Raw genomic sequence first — 27896 nt, 5'->3', positions numbered from 1 at the left:
TCCCTGATTCTTTCCTCTGTATTTCGCCTTTTTTAGCACACGATTCCACCCTACTTCAGGATGACTTCATCATGACTTTACCAGTTACATCTACAATCACCTTATTTCCAAACAGGACTTCAACGCATGAATTTTGTGGGTATACAGTTCAAACCATAATATATCCCCACAACTGAAACGTCTTGTCTCTCCTTTCCTCTTGTCCAAATCTGACTCTTCTTTGCTTTAGAATTTTTCAGTTCTGCATTCTCTAATGAATAAACTAAAAATTGTCTGCCTGTGGCCTCAAAAGCCAAAGCAACCTGTGTTCCAACCACATTTCCCACTCTTTTCCCCTTTGCACTCTCTATCCATAAAAAGTCATTCAACAAACAGTGGGGTTCACCCGCTCCCAGGTACTGAGACAGAGATCCAAGGGCTAAGCAAGGATGCAGAGAAGGCAAATTCTCCAGTTACAAAAGCTGTGGCTATTTGCACATTGCCTGATACTAAGACTTTTCTTTCTCTGTCTGCATATATGTAGTTCTGAAACAATAAAAATTCTGAGAACATAAGGCTCACTGGCACTGCAAAGTCAGCAAATTGCATAAATACTCACCATGATTTGTGCTAAGCCTGTATTACACACAGAAAAATAAAAATAAGGCTTGGCAAAATACACAATAGAATTTTGTACAAAAATTAAATAAATCACTAAAACCTTGTGAAGAATTATTCTAGTTCCTCCCCTCCTTTAGATTTCTACTAATAATGAGCTTTCTGGGGCCAGAGGAGGCAAGTCACACATGCCTCCCTGAACTCTGCATAGCAAACTTTGCTCAAATTCACCCCATTTCCTCCATGGGTCCAAAGACACCTGTAGCTGATTGAGTGGTGACCACGTCCTCACCAGAGAAACATGTGATTGGGACCTTTTTTTGGAAGATGGGATTAAGTTAAGGCCAGGAGGACATCCTGGATTATCCAGGTTGATTCTCCATGCAGCCACAGGTGTCCTTGCAAGAGAAAGGAGAGGGAGTCACAAGATATAGAGAGACACAGACAGGGAGACGCCACATGCGGTAGGAGGAGACTGGAGTGCGGGGGATGCAAGTTCAGAGCAGCTAGAGTGCCAGAGGCTGGGGGAATGGTGACGATTGCCCCCTTGAGCCCCTTGAGCTTCTGGATGGATGTGGCCCTGCTAATGCCTGGATCTCACACCTCCAGTTTCCAGAAATGTGAGAGAGCAATTTTCCTTTGCCTTAAGGCACTTGGGCTTTGGCACATGGTGCTTTGTCACCTCCACACCAAAAAGCTAAGACAGTGTCTATGACCATCTTAGAATCATAAACCAAGATGGTGCAAAGAACATGATGGGAACTAAGGGTCTGTCCTGCCATCCTGACCAGTCCCCAGATGAAGGCCCCACACTGCCCCTGCCCCTCAGTCCTCCCCTGGGGCTTCCTGGGTAGGTTCATGCTCTGGAGCTCTAACAGCAGGCTCATACCTCTGCCCTGAGAACAGCTCTTGCCCAGGGGACCCTGATCTATGTGAGGAGTGCAGTCATGCCATATGGATTCCTTGGGTTTGTGAACAACTTACATTTTTCCCTTTTAAGAAGCCAGAACCAACAGAAGTACCTGCTTTGAGCTTAATTAACCTCAGAAGGATGCATCAGACCAAGTGAAGGCCTGGTTCTCCAAAGAGCAGAGTCGAGGCAGAGTGCTCAGGTGTGGGGAGTGAGAGGGACTGTGTCTCATTGAGCAGGCCTCTGCTGCCTGCAGACACAGCAGTCCTGCAGGATCTTCTTGCAAGGAGCCTTATGACCTGGACTCAGGAAGGGAGCTAGAGGAGGGGAGCGCGTATCCACTAGTCTACTCTCCATTGGCCAAATGTCTCTCCATTGGAGGAGAAGACCTCTCTGTCACCAGCGGCATGTGCAGCTACAGGCCACAAGACTGGGCTGAGGCTTAGCTTATTGGAGGCCACAGAGCTAGAGGGAATAAGAGCCAATGGGGCCCGGATGCTTGATGGGGAGCAGGAGCTGACCAGCATGCTATGTTCCACCAAGGCGGGACAGCAACTCTGTGGGCCTTTCTGAAGCCTCTCCATAGCACTGGGCCCTCTCCTGACCTTGATCTGGAACCTGATAGAGGGCAAGAGGCCAGGGCACACTCTGGTGCTTCTGGTCTGTGCATATCATCGTGCTTGGCATCGGGGCCATAAGAATGGGAACAGGCATAGCTCGGTCCCACTAGTAAGTAATGTGTGTCTGTACACGTGTGTTAGTTCTGTGCTAAGGGCTTTGCCGAATCAGTTAGATTACCCATAGTAAGATCCTCTGACAGGTGCAATGTTTAGGTCTGTTTATGGTAAGAAATTTGAACATAGAGGGGACATGCCCAGGGCTACCCAGCAGGCCAGTGTCGGAATGAGGGTGCCCAGCCAACCTACCCAGCCTGGAACCTCTCTGCAGCCATGACTCCTTAAGAACATTAAGGCCAGTAGATGGGCAGACAGATTTATATATTTATTTGGAGGGGGAGCAAATGCTAAGTGCCCATGAAAAAAGAATACAATGCCAATGAGAGCAGACAAATGAGACTGAGACCCATCCCAAAGGAGATGCACATTTCTGCCAGAAGAGTGTGTGAGCAGAGAAGAGGATCCACAAAGCCTCACCCAGCAGGTGTCCCCTTCATTGACCAGGTCCTCCTAAGGCCCGGGTGACAGGGGACCTGAGCCCATGCCCGTTACCAACCTCTCCCGAGATCACCAGGGCTATTTTAGGCGCTTAGCCTGAGAACCAGAGAGGTGGGAATAAGGAGTTGACCTCTTCAAGGTCAAAGCAGTGGGGCTGGGCAGTGTCTGGGACTTCCTAGCACCGGAGCACCTTCCTACGCACAGCTCACATTTCCAGTTCGTGCTCAGCAAGCCCAGCTCTCTCCCTCCCTGGACACACTCCCAAACGGGCTCCGCTGCATTCCCACCTCTCTTCTCTATTTTACTCTTTGACCTCTCCGAGACACAAGGTCACGAGATCCAGTTCCCAGTACGGGATACGTTTACCTGTTGTCACACGTCCTGGCAGGATTGTGAGCCATCAGCAGTTTTGATCTGGCTTGCTGAGCAGGTGTTGTCCTAGGAAGCTCTCGTGTTCTGCAGGAGAACACAGTGTAAAGGGCACGCGGCACTCTCGGCTCAGTCCTGATGTGGCGGCTGCAATGCGATCCCGCTCCCGCCCCGGGGCTCTATGGCATGAAATGATTCCGTCCTCGAGTCACACACGCACTTGGATGACTTGGCCATCTAATTGGAGAGCATCTGATGCGATAAGAGCCCATTTGTCAAGAGTCGGCCATCCATACTTGGCGTGGGGAGGATGTGGCTCTCAAGCCCAAATGAGCCTGGGAGTCCTGTGGGGTCCTGAGCAGCACAACACCTGCCAGAGGAGGAGATGTGGCACAGCACAAAGCAAGAAGGGGAAACAGTTCAGAGAGCCGAGGGGCAGCTCTCCGGGGTGGAGGCGGCAGGGATCATGTCTAAGGTAATTAGTGCACAGAGGTCACCAAACAAGAAAGTCTGTTCTCTGGGAAAAGGAGGGAAAGAGAGAGAGGGAGAAGTGGAAAGGGGAAGCTTGCGCCGAGAACACCTGCATTACCCATCGGTATGGAATTTGCAAGATGTGAGAGAATTTGCATTCTCTCACCTGGTTGCAGAGATGCTGAAACTGCCAAGTGTTTACACAGATGACCCTCTTGATCTCTAGCACTTACAGAAGTGATGGGTGCAGCTTCATTACAACTAAGCAGTATCAACATGGTGTTAAAATAAGTGGAACATAATCGATTACAGAATTAGTAGGCTTGTGAGGGGCTCCAAGAACCCAGGCATATGAAACAGCTTCCAAATTGTACTGAAGTCCTATGTGCATTGGACACAGTGCTGTTGGCCTATGGGGAATCCAGTGTGCAACCCCCAAGGAAAGCCCTCTGCACTCTGCGTCTCCCCCACACTGACTTAAAGGACCCCAACACAGAACCCATTGTAGTTTCACTGAAGTTGCTGCAGACACTGGTGCTCCTGAACCCCCCACTGACCCACTTGTGAGGCAGGAGCAAGGGGGTCTTCAGGCCAGCCCCAGGGCACGTCGATGCACCCAGAACGTCCTTGCCACCTGCCGGGTGGTGCATCTGGCAGCCCTAGCTAGACCCTGTGGCTCTCCTCTCCTCATCCCTGTTGCTTCTCTGGATCCCAGCTTCCCACAAAGGTCTCTGCATTTCCTGAAGTGTTTCAACCTGTCTGGTTCCTGCCTTTTCCTAATTTCCCACTTTCTTTCACTGACAGTGTCCCGCTGGCCATCAAAGCACTGGAAAACTATGCTCGGCTATGCAGGCCATCCAGAAAAAAACATGCACACGTTAAGCAAGGATGGTTTTGGTACGCAGTGACAGAAAGCCAGACTGGTGGTTGTCTCTCTGACTGGTCCCCTGCGGTCGGGTTCAAAGGCCCCAGAGTCCTGGTGCCCATGGCCTGTCACGTGGCACCACCTCTCTGGCTTCCCCACACTGGCCCCTCAGCAGAGAGCTGCCCTCGCCCAGGCCAGATGTGCCAGCAGACAGCAGTCACACAGGTGGGGCATGAGAATGCATTACTGTTTGGATCCCATGTCCTTCGTTGGTGATGAGGTTACATGGGACTTTCATTTGGCCTCTTTTTTCTCATAAAGAAGCTTTTGATTTCAGTGTGTCCATATACACATACATATAGACATACATACAAGTTGAAATTAAAAGCAATAGTGTATGAATACCCCGTTCACATATGTAAATACTATAAAAGTATGGAAGGGAACCTCTGTCTGATACGTGCGCCACGTGGTAAGGGTTCGGGCCCCCTCGCCTTGTCTGGGGTCCCACAACCTTCCAGCCTCACAGTTCCACCTCCAAATCCAGGTCAGGGCTCTCCCTGGAGACAGACTCAATACATAATTTTCTGCACCATTTGTGACAAAACTGCAACCAAACTCTCTGCCCGTTTAAGAAATCGGGAAAGTGCAGGATATTATTGTGATGGAATGCTTGGCACAGTGTGAGTAGTCGGCCCAGAGCTACAGGAGCCCACAGGAGGATGGGCAGCCTCACCCCACGGAAAGGAGCAACTGCCACGAGGTGGGCCTGGGGCCCCGTGCCTGCTGCCCTGAGGCCCCGTGGCTGCTACCCAAGCACAGTGCTTCTTCATGAGAAACCGTCTCCGTGACTCTTCTGACCTCACCATTGCTATGTTGATTAATTAATTCAGGTAAAATTTTCTGATTGACCCAGAGTCGCAAATTGCTTTCTTAAACAAAAACAACAACGGGACAATCTCTTACAGAGATGGCCTTCCCTTCTCCTGCATGAGTACCCGACGTGTGAATAAGAATCTGAGCCCCACCTTGAGTGGGTTCTCATGAAAGCCTCTGCGACAGAGAGAACCACCCGGCTGTGGCAGCTTCTGTTCTAGAAAGGGGCTCTGAAAGCCGAAAATGTCACACCCAGTGTGAGAGATGAACAGAGGCAGAGCTCAGAGCGGTGCACAGGGACTCTCAAAACAGCGTCTGCAAATGACTTCGGTCCCCTGGCGTGATGAATCATGGAGTCGCAAATCCTTTTTAGCTAATTGCTATCAGCTTGCGAGATTTTCCCTTCCATGTTCAATATCAATTTTCATGGCCATAGGAGATAGCGCTTCTCCCCTGAGCCCGCTGGCGACCGGCCGATAAAACGGCAGCAGGAGCACTTAGCAGTTGAGAGGGGGCGTCACCTAATGGCAGCTGCTGCCGAGAGGCCGGCCCCGCCAACGCCACCCCGCTCGTGCATCCACGGCTGTGACCTTCCCGAAAGTCATCCCTCCCGTGTTGACAGACTCTCCGCAGACGGTCCGCGCCCACGCTTGGCCTCGTCCAGCAGCTGCTGGCCTGCCCAGGCCCGGGAGCAGAGTGCAAGGCATTGGCACACCCTTCCACGCAGCACCGAGGCGCTGCCCGGGTGGCATAGGTGACACGCACCGCGGCCAGCACAGCTCTGTGTCGCCAGGATTGGGGTGGGGAGGTCAGCATGGCCACAGCCCCAGGACAAACTACTGGAGCCCTGTGTTACTTCTACCCTGGTACTTCACCTCGGAGTTTCCAAAAGTGCCGGGACTCACTCTCCCGCACACAGAGGAGCGAGGGCCACACCTGGGTGCCACCCCCACGTGACCATTTGAGGAGAACACCAGAGGCACACAGGGGCTGGGATCCCGACAGCCTGTTCAAGCAGCAAAGGACGCTTGACCGGCGTGAAAATCTGGGCCAGGGCGTCCTAATAGTGGAGCTTAGCCGTAAACGTCCGAGGGGGCAGGTAACAGGACAGTGGGCAGCATCTCACACATTTGATGACAAGTGGGCTCACTCCTGAGCCAGGGCTCAAGCAATGCGTCTTCTTGCAGATGGTTCGGGAGGGACACGCATGAGGGACGGCCACACCGCCAGGACCCGATGTTCAGCAGACAGTCCCCCGCCGCAGGGCCTCTGCATCACACGAATCATCCGAAGATGATTTGGAGCCCGAATCATCTTCCTCGGGGGAACATCTTCCCCTGGATGACTCAGACTTTAGTACTCTGCTATTTTACACCAATATTAGTGTCGGTAAATTAATCATTGCTATTAATGTTACTTGTATTATTGCCATTAACATCTACTTTTTGTTCATAGACTGCATTTGATGGGATTTTACCAAGTGCTATCACCTGAACTAAGCACCACACACACTAACCCATCTAATCCTTAACCCTGTGCGTCCTGTGTTGTCACCGTCCCTACTTGACAGGAAGGGGCCCCACGCTCCAGGGCGATGAGCAAAGGAGAGGCCGCAGCGCAGCGTGGCTTCAACGCGACACCACAGAGCCTCCTCCTGATGGGCTTCGGTGCCCCCCACTTTTTATTTCTCTGACTTCTGTTTGGCTTGCTTCCCAAGCAAACCCGATGTGCAGGCAGCTAATGAGTCACTCTGTGAATGGCTTGACTTTTCACAGCTTCTCCCTTTCTGCGGATGTGTGAATGGACATTGAGATGGTTGCGCGGCTGGGGGATTCGCACACTCAGAAATCAGCAGGTCAGTTGAATAATTGAAGGGTGGTGGAAAACCAGTTAAGACCACCAGATAATTGCATTTCAGACGGGAATTGGAAGAGAGTCTGTGGGCAGCCTCCCCGCGGTCCCTCTGCTGCCCCTGTCTCTGGGCCGGGGGTCGGGAGGGATTCTATGACATCTTGAGCTAAAATCAGCAGCAGAAGCCCCAGAAATCTTGTGCTTGGCTGCTTGGCTGCTCAGGTCAATGTGGCATCACTACTTCTTGACTGGAGGTCACATTTTAGGGACGTGGCTCGTCTGCCACCCTTGAGAGGGCATCCAGACAGACCGGACCAGGGAGACGGGTTTCAAGCCAAGGCTCACAGCTTTGAGCCCGTCAGTGAAGCTGCTGCATCTTGATGCCATTTTGTATAAAACAGAAATAGAATTATGTGACTCTCAGGGTTGAACACAGCAGTTATGAAAAATGGTGGTTACTTTTAATCAGCATATATCTAAATCCACATATAAATGATCTTGCGTGACAGGATCCCTTCTCCTCTGAGACGGCTGCCATCTGCATGGAGGGCAGGAGGCCACCTCTCCAGGCCACCTCCACTCTGACCCTCTGTGTGAGTGGAACCTGGGGCCTTGCTCCTTTCCTGCTGAACGTCTGTGCCTCAATAGGAAGGTCTGACCTCCCTGAACATGTTTCCTTATGTGTAAGGGGTGGCCTGGCACAGGGTCTATCCACCGGCAATGGCTCATAAGAACCAAGCAGGATGATGGCTGGTGCCCAGTGAGGCCAGTCCCTCTGAAATGCGGTTTGTGTGGCAGGTGCACACGGCGACAACACGGACCCTCCTCTCTCCATTAGAGGGTGCAGTGGCCCCAATTATGTCTACCAGCTTCTAGTGCTTAGAGTGAGAACGTACAACATGGGAAATATATATACATATATATATATGTTTATTGACTGGAGTAATTAGTTCTACACAGCGAGGAGCGATGAGGCTGAGCCACGGAGGAACACAGGGGACGGGGGACTCTGGATGCCACACGAGAACGGAAGCAAGTGCGGTCGGCTCAACGCTGGTCCCACCCCAGAGACGGCGGAGCCCAGGGGAGGAAGGTGGCCTCCCCGGCGATGACGACGCAGGGGCAGGGACGTGGGCGGGGGTCGGCAGCCTCCCACGCTTCGACCCCGTCCTCACTCGTGGAGACCTCATCCTCTGTGACAGGGGCTGAGAACAGGTGGCCTGGGGTGGCTGGAGCCTTTCCCTTTCCGGAAAGGAAGCAGCCCCCAGGGCTGTGCACCAGCCATGCACCTGCTGTGGACGCGCAGGGAAGGAAGTCCACCTCTCACACCTGCTCTCTCTAAACAAAAACAAAAGCTCTCTTTACAGGCGGATGAAGGGAAGGAGGGAAAAGTCAGAGGAGCTGTCTTGTCCCCGTCACCGGCGCAGAAGAAAGGTAGGTCCACCCTGATAAGACACCTGCGAGATGGCCGCGCCTGGAGAAGCACAGGCGGGGCTGCAGGCGACAAAGCGGTGCCTGCAGAAGCGCGCACGGCAGTCGGGACGCTGGGGGACACAGAGTTTGTCCTCGTTTCATCATTTCTGCAGGTCCCGGGAGGGGCATGAAAGGCAGGCGTTGAGCAGCGCGCCGCGGTGCCCCTCGCCGGAGCCCGGCCCCGTTCAAACAACAGTTGCCAATTTCCTCGCCATCTTGCAAGCGTGGGTGTGTTTCGTATTTATTAATGTTTTAATGACATCGCCCTCTCCCTGGGTCCTCGGGGAGATCCGCAGGCTCTGGACCTTTGCCTTTGAACATCCCGGAGTCAAGCATCAAGAGGAGGTGACAGGGGCCGGGCGGCCCCCCTGACACCGCCGCCCCGGCGTCAGCCTCTGCAATTACGGCCACCTTTCCAGCAGACGGTAATTGAAACGTGTGAACCACATGGGCGCTAGTCAATAATGGTGCCCGCACGCAGATGACACTCGGGCTTTCCAGGGCCGCCAGCCTGGGCGCTTTGCTTTTCACCTTTTATCCTTCTCAGCATCATGACTTAATCCACTCTAATGAGGTGAGCTCCACTGCCAGAGCCCGGCGGCCACAGGGCTCTCTTCTGGCACCGCGTGGGGTTTGTAAGAGCCGGAAAGGAAGGGACTGTGCCAGCCTTCCCGGAGGGAGCCGGGGCTCCTTTCACAAACTTTCCCTCGGCCTCCGAGTGTCCTCCGCCCTTGCCCGGGCCTGGCTGGGCGGCGGCCGCCGTGGCTGTGGCAGGGTGGGCCCCGGCTCCAGGTCGCCTGCCCGCACATGTTTCTCCTAGCTTGAAGGACACGGCTGGTGGCCACATGTCACTGTTTACAAACAGCAGGTGACGGCCGGCAAGCGGCGAGAGTGTGAATCCCTTTCGCTCCCTTCTCCTTACCCATCTGTCCACGCATCCCGAGCTGCAAGTGCCGGTGTGCAGGTGCGGCGGCGGGGACCGCGTGGGCGAGGCGGTGTCGCGGGCACACGGGCGCGGCCGGGCAGGACAGAGAAGAACCCGCTTCCGTGCAGCGCGGCAGTGTGTTTCGAAGGAGGAAACAAGGCTTGCTTTAATTGGCGAATCCCATATGTTCTCCGAGCTCCATCACAGAGGTCTGCAGCGCGGTCGCAACGCCGGGAGCTCAGATGTCACCGAGCTGCTCTTACACCTGCCCCGCCGCCAGCCTGACTTCACGGCAGCCTGTGCTAATAATTAGCATCTCCTCTTCCGCTGGCTTCACACTGCTCGGCCGTGTGTCTCAGGCCCAGAGAGCGCCAGGCCCGTGTGCCCTCCCGGGTACGGGGGCGAGCCCGTGGTCCACCCCGCGCCTCCAGATCGCCAAAACTGGCCGGAGTGCGTGCCACACCACCAGCCCTCGATGTGCGGAGCTCATATTTTTATGATTAATACAATATTTCACTTTAATGGCTTTTTTTTTTTCTGTTGTTGAAAGCGGAGAAAAGAAGAAAAGAGGAGCACAATGCATTGAAAGCTCATGGGATTAACCGCATGGTCTTAATAAATGTATACACATCCAAGGCAGGGAGAAAAAAATGTCGCTGTTACACGGCTTGAACCTCCCCCTTTTCTGCAGCCTTAATCTGATTTTTGCCAATTCCTTTTGATCTATCAGGGGCAGGCAAGTGAGGTCCAGAAGTACAGATGGACTAAATATGGAGATTAGCTGCCGCTCCTCCTGCCTCGGCTCCTAATACCTGATTAAGTCTAGAATCGCACGATTGTCTCCGAGCCGGCTATCAGAGTGGCCGTGCTCAGAAGGGGGCAGGATGAAGGCCGATTTTGTAATGGATACTTATTTTATCCCAGCGCTCTAAGGAGATTAGGCCTGGGGGTGTCACATTAGCCGTGATCTCTGGGCCCCTGGCCGGCTCTGGCGGGTTTCAAACACCTCTCCTCGGCCTTAGAACAAACAGGGAGCCCGGACCCAGCGGCCCCATGTCGGGCATGAATAATTGCCCACTGCAAACTGTTTGAAGATCACAAAGTGCTGTGTAAATTACTCAGTTTGGGCTTTAGTCGGGGTGATTTGTGGTGACTTATTGAATCTTTTCACAGTTCAGAATTAAACTTTCTCCGCTGCTAACTGCAGACCGCAGAGAATGGCAGTGGGCTCTGAGCTGACAGCGCTGCCTTCAGATCAAGCTGCCCGGGCCGCGCGGGAGTCAGGCGGGGCGAGCCGGCCGGCCCAGCGCTTCAGACGGCGGCCGGGCCGGCCGGGCCGCTGCCCGCCACGTTATGCCTATTCAGCACAAAACTGAAAATAGCTATTGAAACCGGAAAAAAAAGGCGGGGGGGGGGGGTGGAGAAAGGGGAGGAGGAGGAGGAGGAGGAGGAAGGGAGTTGCTTGTTTGGAATCACCCACACGTTTTTGGCACCATCTCTTGGGCAATTTTCCCACCAGCACATCCAATTTATTTTCTGTTTGTTTTCAAACATGGCACATTTCTTTAATTAGTGAGGGCAAACAAGTTAGAAACAGAAAGGAACAACAGAAGTTGAAGAACTCTGGTCGGGGAAACGATGTGATTACAGCGCGTTGAATGAGAGGGAATCCGCTGGGCGGGTAGGCTCCCATCTGAGCTCCTCTGGGCCGGAGGGCCGACCGTGGTGTGGACGCCCCGGTGCCAGCGTTTGAGCGGGGAGCGGACCGCTTTTGTGTTCCACATCCATTCGTGCTGCGGGTTTTTGAAGGGCGGTGAACTGGCCTGTTGCCTGCCCTGGTTCTAGGCAGGAGGTTGCTTGGAAAAAATTAATTAGCTACTATGTAGTTTTGCTCAGTATCTACTCGATCTAAATGGTTTCTGTTATAAAACCCAAAACAAATGCTGTGGTATCAGAAATCTTGATGAATGATTTTTAATCTTGCCACGTAGTTTTGAAACAGTGGGAGAATATGGACAATTGCTCTAAAGGGCTTTTATGGTCAAGAACCGCAGACGGTGCCTGTGTGCTTTTACGGTTCTACTGTAAGCTAACAGCTGTAGCAATCTGTTTTCTAATTATCAAGACACTTACCCTCAGACATCTGAACGTAGAAATATTTTTAATCACATATCATCAAGGAAAGACTCAAAGACTATGGAAGTAAAAAATGTGATTAATTATCTATTAATTATTATGTATCAATTAAAAGGTTACTGCAATTCTTTTACCTGCTTGTTTATTTTGTGGTTTACTTTAATCATGCTAGATTTTTCAAATACGTATTGACTAGGCATTCAGAGTAATTAAGATTTTCTGAATTCATTTTTGAAAGTGTAAAGAAAATGCCGTCTACACATCCACAGAGTATCCTGCTTGTCCCTGAATGGAATGGCTTATTATGTTATTACTAATGTACATTTATCACCTAGTAAAGACCGAGAAAAATAGAGAGGCAGAACCCGTATATATTGTGCTTTGTCTTAAAGTAGGATTAGTAAATGGAAAAAAAATCAATACAAGTCTTCATGGTAAAGGTAGGTAAATTTCGTGATCCTCATTAAAGCCAGCCTAGTTAACTATTCACCGTGGCATTTCTCTAAATCACAGAGTGTACAGCAATGCTTAGAAGGGTAAACTGGCCTCAGCCTTAAATATATACATCCACCCTGCATAGTTTTGTGTTCATCGTGGACTCACAAACTCATGATAGATATACAAATAACAAAATAAAATATTCTAAACAAAGAGGCTTTGTGTTGGTGGGGTAATGTGCTCATAAGAACAATCTAGATCATCATTTTGGTTCTCTACTTCATTCAGATATAATCTACCTAAATTTAGGCCAAGTCATTTTTTGTGAAAAGTCACATCTTTGCAGAACAAAAAATACATATTTCTGCATTTTTAATACTACCACGTTCAAGGCATGGTGCCAGGTACTTTGTTGACACTTGGATAAGAAACTCCTAGAAACTTCTGATCTTTGGCGATTGATGGGAGTGTGTGCATGCACGTGTACAGGAGGAAGGTGGATACAAAGACTCGTAATAATGGCAAACATTCTACTTTCTTACTTTTATCATCTGTTCCAAATGCTTCTCATGTAATAACTCGATGATACTGGGAGGTGGACTCATTGTGGTCTCTCTGATTTTGGTGAGATCACACTAGCTGGTGGGCGGCAGAGCTGGGGCAGGAGCCTGTGCTGCCTGGCTTTGGGCCCTTCATCTTCACTGTACCTCTGCCTCCTGTCCTGAGAGTGTTGAATTCAGGAAGGTGGACATCCCAGAGAAGGCTGGTGGGTGAGTAGTTGAGTTCAGGGTGACAGAGCAGAGCTGAGATCAGGCTGCAGAGAGATTGGGGCAATGGGACAGCCCACCTCCACGTGGCAGACACATGCCAGCTCCTGACCCTCACACGGGGCTAAGACTGAGATGCACACAAAATGAGGTGAGATTGAGTCAGCTGGGCCTTGTCCTGAAAGACTTGCACCAGATGGCCCAGACTTACAGATTATCCACTTAAGGATCACATCTCAGTGTAGCTGGACTAGGAACATAGGCAACTTTCATCGTGTTTGTGAAGACTATGAAGCTTTCCTGTGACTTGTATTCAGTCCTTAGCATCCAATTGAAATATCGTCTGCCATTTGTGATGGTCCACCACAAACACCTCTCAATTCTAAACAGCCCCTGCATGTAAGCTTTCAGCCAAGCGAGCTCTGAGACCCCCGGTGTTGGTCTGTAGGAGAGTTTAATCATCGGGATGGGTGGGTCACTTGGAGGTGAGTTCCTGGATTGCTAGAGTCCTCAGGGTTGGAGAGGAAATAGGGAAATGAAGCCCCAGTTACCAGTTCTTGAAGAAAGGACACTGGACAGGAGCAGTTTGGTTCAGTTGACAAGAATACTGTCAGGCATCTGTAGCTCAGATCCCAGGAGGACAGGAGACCAGGATTGGCCATCTTGCTGGGCTTAAGTGTGCCTGTCATTCATAAGATGTTTCTGTGACTTCCTCTTTTCTTGAGTAACAGTGGAAGGTCAGGTGCCATTTCTTCCTTCACAGGCAAATCCTGAGTTAAAGGGACCCAGGACCCACATTTCCTACTGGTACTTCATTCTACTTCAGTATCACAGCAGGAAGCTCACTCATGGCTGGGCATGGGAGATGTGCTGTGGCTTTTGAGAGAGCAGGGATATGGTAACCAATATTAAGGGGGAACTTCCCAACTTATGCTCTCCTGAAACCAGGCCTCTGTCGTAAGCTCTTCTCACAGAAAGAAGAGGATTCAGTGCACACATTACATAAGCACAAATTACAGTTTCACAGATAAACTCCAGATGACTGATGATTTGATGAACATAAGGAGGTTAACTAGCCGGGTGGGTCATCAGACTCCAAACTTGGATGCCCTGAGTTTGGGGTTTTGCTATTTTGAGGCTCTGGGTAAGCCTCATTTCCTCTTCTGTGCAATGGGAACAATAGTAGCACCCAGCTGACAAAGTGTGTTTTAGTGCCAGGACCAGAATGCATTCTTGCAAACATTAACCTCATGAAGCATTAAGCACCTACCATATGTCAGGCTCTGGTACAGATGATACAGAAACTAAAGAAGAAAGAGACAGACTCTGTCATCACGGGCAGGGGGCAGATGTAAAAAGTAATCAGGAGAGCAATATAAGAAAGGGTAATCCCATTAAAGAAGATAAAATGTCTGCTGTGCAGATGCACTGCCGATTATTGACCAACGAAGGGAGAGGACAAGGATGGTTTGATCCCGGTACAGCCTTAGGGGAAGCTCAGGCTGAGGAAGATCTTGAACGATGGGCTGGGCTCAGACAGAAGGGAAAGGTTCCTTCTCAGGTTCCAAGCTCAATGTTCCAAATTTACAGCTGGAGGACAGACATGTTTCTGAGACAGCAGGTCAGGTACAGGAGTAGGTGGGTGGAAGGGTAGGTGAATCCAGACTTTTTAACCCAGTGATCAGTCTTCATCCGGTGCATAAAGATGGAGAGACGTGAAGTGTCAGAGAAAGTGAGAATCACCACAAATACCACCGGGGAGTTCAGGTTGGATCACACACGCCACCCCATGTAACTTCATATATACATGAATGATTCCATTGTTCATATCCTTGTTGGACAACACATCTTTCCTCAGGAAGCTATTTTTTGAGTCACTTATTGGACATTTGCTTGGTACCACTTTACATACATCTACACCCTTTCTGACTCCTTCATTGGCTCTGCGTGGAAAGATCCTGTGGGTGAGAGGTGAGCTGCCACTGAAAGATTCATCAGACATGTCTCTGTATATTTTATTACTGTAAATATACTTCTGGGCATTTGTAGGTGAGTTTCATCACTTCTATATGTATATCCAGAGATGCATGATGATTACTTGAGTATGATTTTAATTATCCAGGCTTTGCAAATAGTCTTTAAATAAATGAAATAAATTGTTACATAAAGTTTGCAAATATTAGAATTACTGTCACTTGCCACATCTAAGCCTGCCTAAGTGTGATACCATCTATTCTCATTAGTGTTTCTTATCCAGAAAACATGATTAAAATTCCTGATTTTCACATCCCACAAATGGAGATTTTGAGCTCATAAGTTTGGACCAATGACTTAGAATCTGAATTTTAACAAATTCCCAGGTTATTTTTATGCAGTTTGAAGAGCCAGATAAGCCTCTCACATCTTGACCTTCTTAGTCTTCTTTCTTGACAATAGCTCATTGAGCAGTATTGTAGCAAAGAGTAAAATAACAAAAAAGTTTGAAATAAAAAGGCAAGTCAGTATATTTAATGCTTTGCATTTGAGGTATAGACAGGAACCTATTCATGTTTCCTACTTGCTGTGGAGCCTTAAATCCTTCACTTAAGATGTTTTCCCTTTGCACCTGCACAAAACAAATGTGTTTGTGATGACTTTTTATCTTCATCCCTCTATGCATGCAGCTACCATGTGACTCGTCTGAATGTTTACTTCTTCATTTGCATATTGTTGTTTCAAATAGAAGAACAGATTTGCCAGAGTGGCTTTTCACAGCAGTGCAGAACACAGGAAAATTTTCTTAAGTGAGCTGAGTCCAGTGGCCTGATTTAGCCACTGCAGACTTATTTTGCTGCCTCGTGGAGCACTGTTGTGCTCCCGGGCCGGGAGGCTACAGGTGCCACTCACCTCCAGGCAGGAGCACTGACATTCAGTTGCACTAATTCACAGCCTCATCCTTCAGGACCCTCGTGTGAGGAGGGGTGCTCAGACTCAGACTGCACAACGGGACTTCCTCGGGGTTGGAGAATTGCTCCAAGGAGAAGCAGACAAAGATCAGATCTTAGAAAGCAAGCAATGGTCCTTCAAAAATTGCAAGGATTGGTTCAATAATTGCCCAGCTGAAGTGAGCCGAGGCCCAGACCCCTGTATTGCAGAACGTGCCATGGGCTCTTTTGTAATGACTTGGGGCCTCCTTTGGGAATGCTGGCCGCTTCCTAACACCTATGGCACAGACTCCCAGCCATGCGACATGCCTGTCAATCCTGCAGGTTTATTAATAGAGATTAATCCTTAAAGGTAGACACAGGGTTCTTTGATGGGGCAGGGAAAGCCAGTCAAGGGCAAGGCACCCCTAGACCCTGGCTGAGCTCCTGACCTGTGATCAGTGCTCCTGCTCCAAAGTTGCAGCCACTAAAGAGATAACAAAATAAGTAAACCCTATCTCTATGGGGTTAGTTTATGGTAGAGGCCCAAAGAGGAGGCAGGAGCATTCTGGGAAGCCACTAGGCATCTGTCTCCCTGGGAGCGTGCCCTTACTGGGATGATGGCATGGTTTTCACTGGGACATACTTTTTCCAGTTCCTCTACTGGGGATCCATCTCCCTCCTCCATTTATACCCACAGGTATGGCTTTAAAAAAAACACAATATTTATTTTTAAAGTTAATTTGAGACATTGTAATAATATTTATTAAAACATAAAATGATTATCTTGTAAAATGGAAAAATATGTCTCAGTGGTAATCTAATGTTTGAACCAACCCTTTATATTCTTCTAAATGCATATATGCCTCTTGAGCACATTAAAATTGCTATCATTACAGGCACCTATTTTTTTCCAATATGCTCTCCTAGATTTAAGTTTCTCTATCCTAGAACATTTGGATAGATGCATGCTTCACTCTTCCAAACAAGGCCAAAAGAATGATCTCAGCTTAGAATACTGACTGCATCCCAGAGTTTCCCTCGGAGACATGCCTTCAGTGGAATCGCTGAGCTTAATTGTGTGCACATGCTAAAACTCTCACACACATTGTCAAAATGCTCTGTGGAAAATTCATGCCAAATTTTAAAATTCCACTGAAATTTTGAGAGAGGTGACTCAGGGTGTCCTGGACAGAACTCAGCACTTCCTGCAGGAGACCAACAGACCAGACAGACTTGCTAATTCTGCCTTCATTTTATGTGGATATAGTCGTATTTGGCAATGGTGTCACAACTTTATCGGGTGTTTTTATTTCTTATATTTCTATGCTTGTGTTTCCTTTCATTGATCTGTAGGAGAAATTACATATTTAGAATAATTATCTGACAAAAGAATTACATCTTTTTTCTCCATTTTGGATGTTTTCGATGTCATAACCTCTTTGCTCTTCCGCGGCTAAATGTGTTTCACATTCTCATTCCTCAGATCAGATAAAGAAAAAAAATTCATTCTGTACCTTAATTCTCTAATCTAATCTATTTGAAGGATATTTTTTCAAAGAATGAAATTTGAGTTTCTGTCATTTTCCCCCCAAATACTCACTTGTGGAAATTATCTTCTGAACGATGTTTCCTTCCTCAGCATGCCAGCTGTGGCTCTGGCCATGTAAGTTACTGAGGCCTCTGAGGAAGGTTTTGGGGTCTGTTCTGTTCCACTGAGCATCAACCCTTAGGTGAGTTCTGCTTAATAGGCACTGCCATCCAGTACCAGGGACGATGAGACCCCACTTGTCACTCCTATTTTTAGACATTTTCTTGCTGACACTTCCTGTTATGCGCCAGGTGAACTTTGAAACCCTTTGTCTGAAGGTACAACAATCCCCCTGATTTTGAACATGGGCTAGAGACTAACTCCATGCATGCATGTGTGTGTGTGTTGGGAGTGAACCTGACAACTATTTTCATTGTTACCTTGTTTTTGAACAAAGTTGATGGATTCTCTTATGTGGTAGTTCACGGGTGGTGGTTAATGCCCAGATTTTCAGTAGAGATGATTACACCCCTATCAAAAGGAAAGAGCATCTTGTCAGTACCAGCCCCTATTTATCCCATTTCTCTTTCCTTTTGTTATGTCTTTGGTTGGGGACTGTAAACATGTAAAGTAAAAGACAGTATTCCTGAAACTAATAGCAACCTTGATTTATTACTGATTTCATAAAAGAGTTCTGATCTCTTATTATTAAGAAGAACGTTGGCTGTAGACCTTTGGTGGATGGCTTTTCTGGAATGAGCACATCTTAGTTCTTGAAGGTTTGTTTTCTTGAATAGTGTTGAATTTCGTCATCTTTCCCTGCCTCTAATGAGATTGTACGTTTTGTTGTTTTTTTCTCTCTTAATATATTAATCTGAATGAATTAGTTTGACAGGTTTTCTAATGTCAAATCATCCTCACATTCCACAGATAAATGCTACTTGGTAATCATGTATTATTTGTATATATACTACCAATTTTTTTTAATTAACTGAGTATATCATTTCATTTTATTTGCTCCATTAGATTTGTTTTATGTTTAGTGTCATGCTTTCAGTAAGAGTTGCCTCAATTTTTTTTTAAATATATACTTAACCTTACTTCTGCCCACCTTGATTTACTTTTAGATCTCAAACACTGGAAACATTTATGAGCAATTGGACTAAATTCCACATCACTGTTTTTTTATTCTTGTTGTCATATATTTCATTTCTATCTATGTTATAAGCCCCTGGGACATCATTACTATTTTCATTTTAGACAGATGAATCTTTTATAATTATGTTTTTCTTTCTTAGTATATTTTCATATATATATTGAATATATATTATATATTGAATATATATAGATATATATGAACATATATAGACATATATGGATATATATGAATACATATTAATATATATTGAATAAGTGAATATATGATATATATTCATATATATGATATATATTCAATATATATATATTGCTTCTGAAACAATTTCCTTAATATTTTTAATAGTGTGAAATCTGATGGAAATACATCCTCTCAGCTCATATTTATTTAAAAACATCTTCATTTCCCTCGAATCTTAGAGCAATGTTTTCACTAAGTATAGAATTCCAGAGCTTTATATGTCCATCCCTTCTTTTCTCTATGTTGACCCTGGATTCGGGGATGCCTTGCCCCACACCAGTTGCACACAATACTTCTCTTTTTCTTTGATTTTATATCAGTTGAAAATAACACGGCTAATTTCCATTTTCTCTGCATCTTGCTTTGAGTTTGCTGGGTTTTTAAAGCTGTGAGTCAATGCTTTTTATCATTTGGAAAGTTCTGGGTGCTTATTTCCTCAACAGTGCTTTCATTTTATTCTCTCATTTAAACCTTGCCCATCTCTCTCTCATCCTTGATTCTATTGATTCCTTTCTTTCCTATCTTTGAACTGAGTTTGGACACAATAATCTGGTTTCCAGTTGACAAACTCCAACTTCTGCTTTAATTTTTAAATTATTTCAACATTTAAAAAAATAGTGTAGTTTGTAATTCTAGAATGCCTATTTCATTTTGCTCACTCTTGTTTTTCCATTTTTCTGTATTATTCTCTACTCTATTTCATATATTTATTCATACTTATTTTGGCATCCTTATCCATTAATAATTATTTTTGACTTATCTCTTGAACTTCTTCTATGGATTATTTTATCTCTTTATTTGTCACTTTTTTAATGCTGTGTGTGTGTGTGTGTGTGATGTTTTAAATGCATTGGGAGTTTGTGCATCACATATTGTAGAGACTCTGGTTTATGTTATATTTCTCTAAAGATTATTTAATTTTGCTTTGACACTTTCTGATAAGTTTGATCCACTTTTTTAGTATTGAAATTGTTGAAAGTAAGCTAGTTACTATTTATTATTATTATCTCTTATTTTTATTTATTAGGTTATATTAGTCTCAGGTGTATAACATTATAGTCAACAATTCTGTACATTATGCAATGCTTACCACAATCAGTGTGGTTATTACCTGTCACCATACAAAGATATTACAATATTATTGGCTATATTCCCAGTGCTGTGCTTTTCATCATGATTTACTAGTTTCTTAATGTACATTGTTTGCATGCATATTCATGGCTCCATTGTTATTTCTCCTGCAGCCTGGAAATTAGATATGAGTTGTTTGATTTTGAGTAGATCAAGATGGAGCGGTTATTTAGTTAAGTTGTAACATTATTGCATTGGCTGTCAACACCCAAAGGAGGAAGAAGGGCTGGTGGTAGAATCAGAGCTGAGTCCTCATACATTTCTTTTTTACAAGAAGGAAGCTCTTTCTCAGATGCCTTAACATATGTCCTCTTATATGTCTTACCAGAACTTGGTCTTTTGGACTAATCAATGGCAAAGGGAATAAGTCAATTATGCATCATTCTTCAAAATCAGGTACATGGTACCCAAACAGAATCAGTTTCAGTACAAAAGAAAGGAATAGATGGTGAGTCATTAATGAGCAATGTTTACCACAAACCAGCGGACAATTCACTAATCTCACTTTATCTGAACTGTTAATAATAGTCAACACTTTTGATCAATTGCCTATCTTAAAACCACTTTCTTTACTGGGCTTTGGAAAATTACTCTCAGTTCTTCTACCTCCCTCAATATTCCTCTTACTTTCATTCTCTGGATGGTAATACTCAGCTGATTATTTTAAAATGCCATCTATGTATTGATGATTCACAAATTACGCCTCTAATCCAGACTCTTCTCCTGAACTACAGTCCTATAAATTCACTGCATTCTCAATATTTCCACTAGCTATCTAAGAAATATCTCCATTTTGTCTTAAAACTAACTCAATATTTATCTTAAACATTCTTCTCCCACATTTTCCCCATCTTAGTAAATTATAACTATGTTCTTTAATATATTGAACTAATATCTTAGAATCATAACTGAACCACCCCCCCCATAGGTAACTCAAGAAAAAATTCTGATGCTTCTATATGCAAAATATATCCAGACTTCAACTTCTCCTTCCTTTCGTGTCTTCTTGAGATTCCTGAAATAGTATCCAAGCTGGCCATTTTGTCTCACAGTGTGCTGTTGGAATAATCAAGATGAGGGGCACCTAGGTGGCTCAGTCGGTTAAGTGTCTGCCTTGGACTCAGTCATGATCTCTGTGTCCTATAATTGAGCCCTGAGTCAGGCTCCCTGCTCAGTGGAGTCTGCTTCTTCCTCCTCCTCTTCCTCTCCCCTTGCTTGTGTGCCCTCTCTCTCTCAAATAAATAAAATCTTAAAAAAAATAATCAATGTGATATTTCAAAAATGATCAATGATTGTTAGAAAACAGAATTTTATTTAAAAAGTATGTATAATAGCATCAAACACATCATGACCCAGAAATATAACTAAAAATTACTTAACTCTTCTCCTAAAAAAGCTATAGTTTTATGGCTTTCATTAAAAAATTCAAGAAAACTACCTAAACTGAAAAGTATACCATGTTCATAGACTGAAAGTCTCAATACTGTTAATATGTCTGTTCCTCACAGATTAATCTATAGACTTATTACATTTCTAATAAAAATTCCAGCAGAGTGTGTGTGTGTGTGTTGTGCTGTGTATAAGTTGGCAAGTTAGACTAACTTCTTATTCTATTCATAAATTCATTTTTACTGGATTATGATTTAAAAAGTATAAGGCAAGAATAATTTCTAGGAGCTGACATTGAAATATAAATTTGTGAAGTGGGGAAGAAAAGACTTTTAAGCAGGACATACACACACATACACATAGTACCTGTAAAAGAAAACACTGATAAGTTGCGTCACCTTGAAATTTAATATTGTTGTTTATCAAAAAAATTAAAAACTAGTGAAAGAGAGAAGAAGAAGAAGAAGAAGAAGAAGAAGAAGAAGAAGAAGAAGAAGAAGAAGAAAAAGAAAAAGAAGAAGAAGAAGAAGAAGAAGAAGAAGAAGAAGAGAGCCAGAAAGAGTGAAGGGAAGAGAGAGAAGATATTTGCAACAAAAATACCAGCCATTATATCCAGAATAAAAATTAAAAAAAAACTCTACAGATTATAAAAGGAGAGGCAATAAAATAGTAAATTAATCAAGAGACTTCAAAAGATACTAGATAAAATAGGATGACAAAATGGCCATTGGAATGTTTCCTAGAGTGCTTCAGTTTCTATGTCTTCTGGAAAGTGAGAAATAAAACCTACTGTGTTGACACTACTTCCATCCGAATGCTCAGATTTATTTATTTTTAAAGATTTTATTTATTTAGTCATGAGAGACACAGAGAGAGAGGCAGAGACACAGGCAGAGGGAGAAGTAGGCTCCCTGTGGGGAGCCTGATGCAGGACTTGATTCTAGGATCCTGGGATCATGACCTGAGCCAAAGGCAGACACTCAACCTCTGAGCCACCGAGGCATCCCCTGAATGCTCAGATTTAAAAAGATTGACACTACCATAGGTTTTTGAGAATGTAGAACAAATAAAAAGAAACCACGTGCCGCTGGCAGGGGTGTCAGCATCTCCTGGAGCTGAATATGCATTTTCTATGATAAAGCCTATTGGCCTCCACATCGATACTGAACACACGAAAATATGCTCACAACGGAAGATGTATGGAACATTCACAGCAGCATTATTCCTAACAGGCAAAGTGGAAATGAGTCAAACATCTACCAGCAGCAGAATAGGTGAATTGTGGTATCGTCACACAAGGGAACACAATATAGAAATAAAAAATGATGGAATACACCCATGCACAACCACAGGGACAAATCCCAGAGACATAATTTTGAATGAAAAAGCCAGACAGTAAATAACACACACCTGTAATCCCACTGACAGGACTTCCTGTCTTCTGTTCACGTGGAGACCTGGCCCCCCACTTCCTTTCTGGCCCATATCACTTGTTACCATCCCTTCTCTCACTCGGCTCCCACACTTCTTCTCCATCCTCAAACTTGCCAAGACCCTGCCTAGAGCACCTGCTCTCCCTCTTGCAGCTGAATGTAGTCTAGACCACCCCCTCAATACTCCAAGACTCTACACAAATGCCATGTTCTGAAGAAACCTTGCTTTCCCCACCTTATTCTGTGCTTTCCCATCACTGTGATCATTCTCTAATGTATTGTGGATTTGTTTTCCCACCTCCTCTACTGGAATAGATTTATTTATCTACTGGCTGGATTTATTTCATATCCTCAGAACCTGGAAGAATGTGCTAATTAATGATAATGAACATCTTCCAAAGGTAACTTCCAAAGACACTGTTGTAATTTATGCCTGTTAGTTAATACATCTGAACACTTTCCATTTTACTCTTGTGTGGATGACCTGTTCATGTTGAAGTCCTTCTCCTGTCATAGTTTTCTTTTTCATCTCTCCCAGGGTCTCACACAATCTAATGACCCTCTAGAGAGATGCCTCAGACTATCCTGTGAGTATGCTCTCTCCATCCCATTCCATAAGAGTTAGGTCTCTGGCAGTTACCTCTGCTTCTGGGCAGACTGACCAGCGGGTCATATATGGGGTCATATAGAGGCAAAGTTTTATGTGCCAGCCCTGAAATATGCCACTCTGCTATGTTACTCTTTAGCACAGAAGAACCGACATCAGTGTTGAGTCTCTGAAGACTGCTGGAGGCAACTCTCCTTGGATGGAGCAAGGAGAGACATCACAGCTGGGCTCGCCCTGAGTCTGGGTGCCGGGCACCTGTCACCTTGGGCTCGATGTCTGTTTAGCAACAGCAGATTATAATAACACACCTATCAGAGGGAATGCTTGCCTCCCAGGCCCCCTGGTGAGGTGTTTATGATTTGTTCAGGGGCATTAGCAAATTTTGCTCAAATGTGCATTGGACCATGTTTCTGCACATTTCATGAATAATTGAAGATGAAAGTCGACACATTTCATGTGCAGGGATTTGAGTCTGATTCTCAGTAAAGACAATCACCAAGGTCTTAGAACTCAATCAAGAACATGCGTGTTTCAGTTTGCATATGATGAGGGCTGCACATAGGAAATTTAAATCTGCCTTTGAAGGTGATTCATGGGATCTACATTCTTGAAGATGGTGGATTTTAACAGAAAGAAAAGGAAGGAAAGCTTTAAAATGTTCAGAATGATGGTTTGTGTACTCTATACTGAACCCAGAATGCATTCTAATATCTTAGCATGTTAATGCCTTTGACCTGAGCTCATCCATGAAGGCTAATGATGTATCAGTGTATGACTAATACACTATTTCACATTATCACCTTGGTCTCTCTGCCAGGAAACAACTGGAAGCCCATGAAGTGGTGTCCTGGTGGGACATCATTCTCAGGAGTCTGGCCCTAAATTTTCACAGTACAGTTGCTGCCATGGACCTAGTCGGACACCCCAGGGCAGACACGTGCCCAGAGCTGTTGACCTTCAAAAGAGGGCCATTGGCACCTCCTGCATCCCCCTGCCCTGTCTGGACCTCTGCAGCAAGATACCCTGTCCTCTTGGCTATGACTCTGTCCTCCCAGGACACCCTCATGGCTGTCTTTGCCCATGCCGGCTAGTCTCGCCCCAATCCTCTGAGAACAGAAAGCAGATCTGCCATTCAGCCCATACCCTGGGGCCCTGATTTTATCCAGAGAGAAGAAACTGTCCCCAGGTGACCCTCACTGATCTTTGGCTACCATACTGGTTCACTCCACTCAACTCAGCTTGCCTGGGGCCCTCTGTACTGCTCTTCCCTAAATCTGGAATCTTCCTTCTCAGATACCTGTGTTCTCTTCCTCCTAATCTTTTGGCCTCCACCCAAAGTCAGCTTTGGCCTCGTCACCATGCTAGTTACAAATGGCCAAACCCACTCCCTACCCCAAGTCCCTCTGCACCCTCCTCATGCTTGGTTCCCAGTCCTCTAACCCTCCGTTGTCCCTGAGGCCTTGGGGGCTTCGGGCAAGGTCCATCCACAGAGGTGCAGCCTGCAGGGACTCAGGGTTTCCTGAATGGTGTCATGTGGGGGCCCCCTTGCCCATGCTCCCTCATGACCCCCCAGGAGCACATGTTTCTGCCCCTCCTGCTCATTGAGTCACCCCAGGACAGCAGGCAGCATGTGGCAAACTCACAATCAATATCTATGCACAACCTGGAGGACATGTCTCTCACGTGGATGCAAGGGGCCCTCAGGCCACTCACATTTCCCTGCATGTCCTCGTGCATCCTCCTGAGCCCCTTGAAAACCCATGCGACATCGCCTCGCACCCACTGCTCTCTCCACTTCGGGAGGGCTGCTCGTACATGGAGGCTGTGTAAGTGGGAAGAAATTACTATAAACACTGATGTGGGGAAGTCTTCACGTTTTCCGAACATCTAGCAAATCTTTTTAGAGCAGCCAACCTGTGGAAACAGTAAGATGTCAAAATGCTCTCTGCAGTGCAGAGCTGGGCGTCCTCCCAGGGACACAGAACACGACTGCATTTTATGAAAAAATTTTGTCATTTTAGATGGAATTTAGGAATCTTGTTTAGTAGATATTAACTTTTGAAACAGCAGAAATGTCCTAAATGTCACTTTGTCTCCTTCCTCATGAAATGCCCCCATCCCGAACCCAGAGAATGAGGGCAGAGCCCAGTCTGGACAGGCCAGTCAGATGGCCCTTGGGAAGGTGGCACCCAGGACAGCTGGGGGTGGCGGGCTGCCCCTGGCGAGCCCCTGCCCTGCTTCGAGCCTAGACCGCACCTGCCCATACCGCACCCCCTCCTGGTGCTCGTCTTCAGCCCAGACACCTGGCACTCCGAGCCTCAGCAGGATGTGTCTCCACCCAGGCTCTCCCTCTACCCCCTGCTTCATCACAGGAGGGAGGCCTTCCCCGGTATCCTAGCCACCAGGCTGCCTTCCATTTGGGTGACTTGCCCCTGGACACAGGTGGCCAGGAGTTACGTGTTGGGGGAGACTGGATGCCACCCTTGCCACCTTGCCCCGTGTCACAGAGGCTGCTCCTTCAGTGCCTCCCACGCTCAGCCCAACCCACGGAGCTCACTGAAGGAGCGTGTTTATGCCCCCAGGCCATTCCCCGTTCCAGGGTCCCAGTTGAATTGTGTCCCTCAAGATTCAGATGCTGAATTTCCAGCACCTAGGACCTCGGGCTGTGACCTCATTTGGAAATTGGGTTGTTGCAGACATAACTAGTTAAGAAGCGGTCATACAGGAGTAAGGTTCACCCCCGTCTGGGGTGGCTGGTGTCCTTATAAACGGGACTGTTTACAGGCAGATGTTTAGGGAGGGAGATGCCATGAGAAGATGGGAGGCCACGGCCATGGCCACAGCCAAGGACCCACGAGACGCCAGAGGAAGCCTGGAGCAAGAGCCTCTCCAGGGCCTGGCACACTCCCCGCAGCCCCAGACGGTCTCTCCTGCTGTGACACTGCCGCAGCACCCCTAGGCGACCCGCACTGTCCCCCACGGAGGGACAGAGGCCCTCCTCATAACTGAAGTTAGAGTCACAGACTGCAGACCTGGTTAGCACAACAGAGACCATTCCATTCAACCCTTGAACACAAACCGATAAATGAGGCTCCAAGACATTCAGTAACTTTTGAGGAAATGACAACTAAAATGGTCGCCAGCCTGGAACCCCGCCTCCCACAGCCAGGGTCAGTGTTCTCACCAGCTCCAGATTCTTTCCTTGAAGTGTGGATTCTGGGCTCATGGAAAGCATCCTTGACCACCTGACTTCCCGGTGCTGGGACCTGCTCTGGAGTCTGTCGTCGGGCCACAGCCCCAAGGGTGAGGCACACATGGTCCACCTGCGTCTGGTGCAACCCCGGCGGGCCTCCTCATCCCGGCGCCCGTGTGGGCAGGAATCCCTGGTGCACAGCCAGCCCTGGGTGTAACTGGACCCACTTTTCTGCACTTCAGAAGGAGACGGAGGCTGGTGTGGTGCTGGGACTTTCTGGATGGGCTTCAGGGAGGACAAATGATGCCAACAGGATCCACTCTTCATATTTCCTAAGATGGGGGGTGGGCACATTCACTGCCAAGACTTCGTGCCTTGAAGGACAAGGACAGGTGTGGTGGACTGGGCAGGGTGGGAGGAGGGGCTGCCTCCTTAGCCCCAGGAAGAGGAAACTTCTGGAACAAAGGGGTGTCGTGAGAATCCATGGGTGGAGCTTGGTTTTTGTCTTTGAACCACACACTGCAGAGCAAATGGTCACGGAATCAGCTCTGTGCCTTCAGGAGGGCGCACAGAACATAATGCAGGTAAAGAAGAATCCCACAACTTTGCAGTGATGAGCAGGGACGTCTGGCACAGATAATCTGAAGACATGCGCCATCCTCCATATCTGTTTGCTAAGGGACATGTGGCCACAAGTCCCAGCTATGCAGACTAAGGGGGTTCTCTGCATCGGTCTGCAGAAGATGTCCTCCTGGAGCATCTGGATGGATCTAACACCAAGTTCTCTATAAGGCTGCAACAAGGAGCCCTCACACAGCCCCATGGACCTCACTCCATACACAGTCCAGCCAAGACTCAGGTCAGAGGGTTCTGGTGGGGGCAGAGGGGATTTCGGTGAAGAAAACTGCAAGGTCCCCTTGGCATGTGTTCTGAACATAGAACATGCCAATCTCCTCCAACTTCCAAAAGAAATGCAAAGCAGATCACCATCCTCTGGAGGAAGGCTGGATAGGAAGGGGTGACTGCAGTCAGCCTCCTCTTCTGGATGCCGGGAGCTTCTCAGGATGGGAATTGGGATGAGGTGTGGGGTGGCAGCCTGGGGGACCATGTCCCAGACCCCAGCACCAGGAGCCGGCACCTGTGCTGCAGCAGAAGGAGGTAAAATCCTCAGCTTCACTCTGGCAACCCCATCAGTCAAAGCTACCATAAGCCACAGGAAAACTTCTCTAGACCCTTTAGAGTCTACACAAGTAATTCAAAACAACCACTCCTGGACTTATGGTGAGAGCAAGGAGAGAACACAGCTGGGCCCCAGAACCTCAGATGCAGATGCCTGTGTGAGTGTTTCAGGCTTGCAGAGCTGTTAGGTGGGGATGGACTGCAGACCCCGGGTCTGGTGGTGGGGAGCTGACCCGCCCTGTGGAGGGGACTCTGCGGACACCGGCACTGTGGCCCCCACA

Source organism: Canis aureus, chromosome 31, assembly GCF_053574225.1.
Source record: "Canis aureus isolate CA01 chromosome 31, VMU_Caureus_v.1.0, whole genome shotgun sequence".
NCBI lineage: Eukaryota > Metazoa > Chordata > Mammalia > Carnivora > Canidae > Canis > Canis aureus.
The sequence above is the reverse complement of the archived record's forward strand: the minus strand, read 5'-3'. Positions refer to the sequence as shown.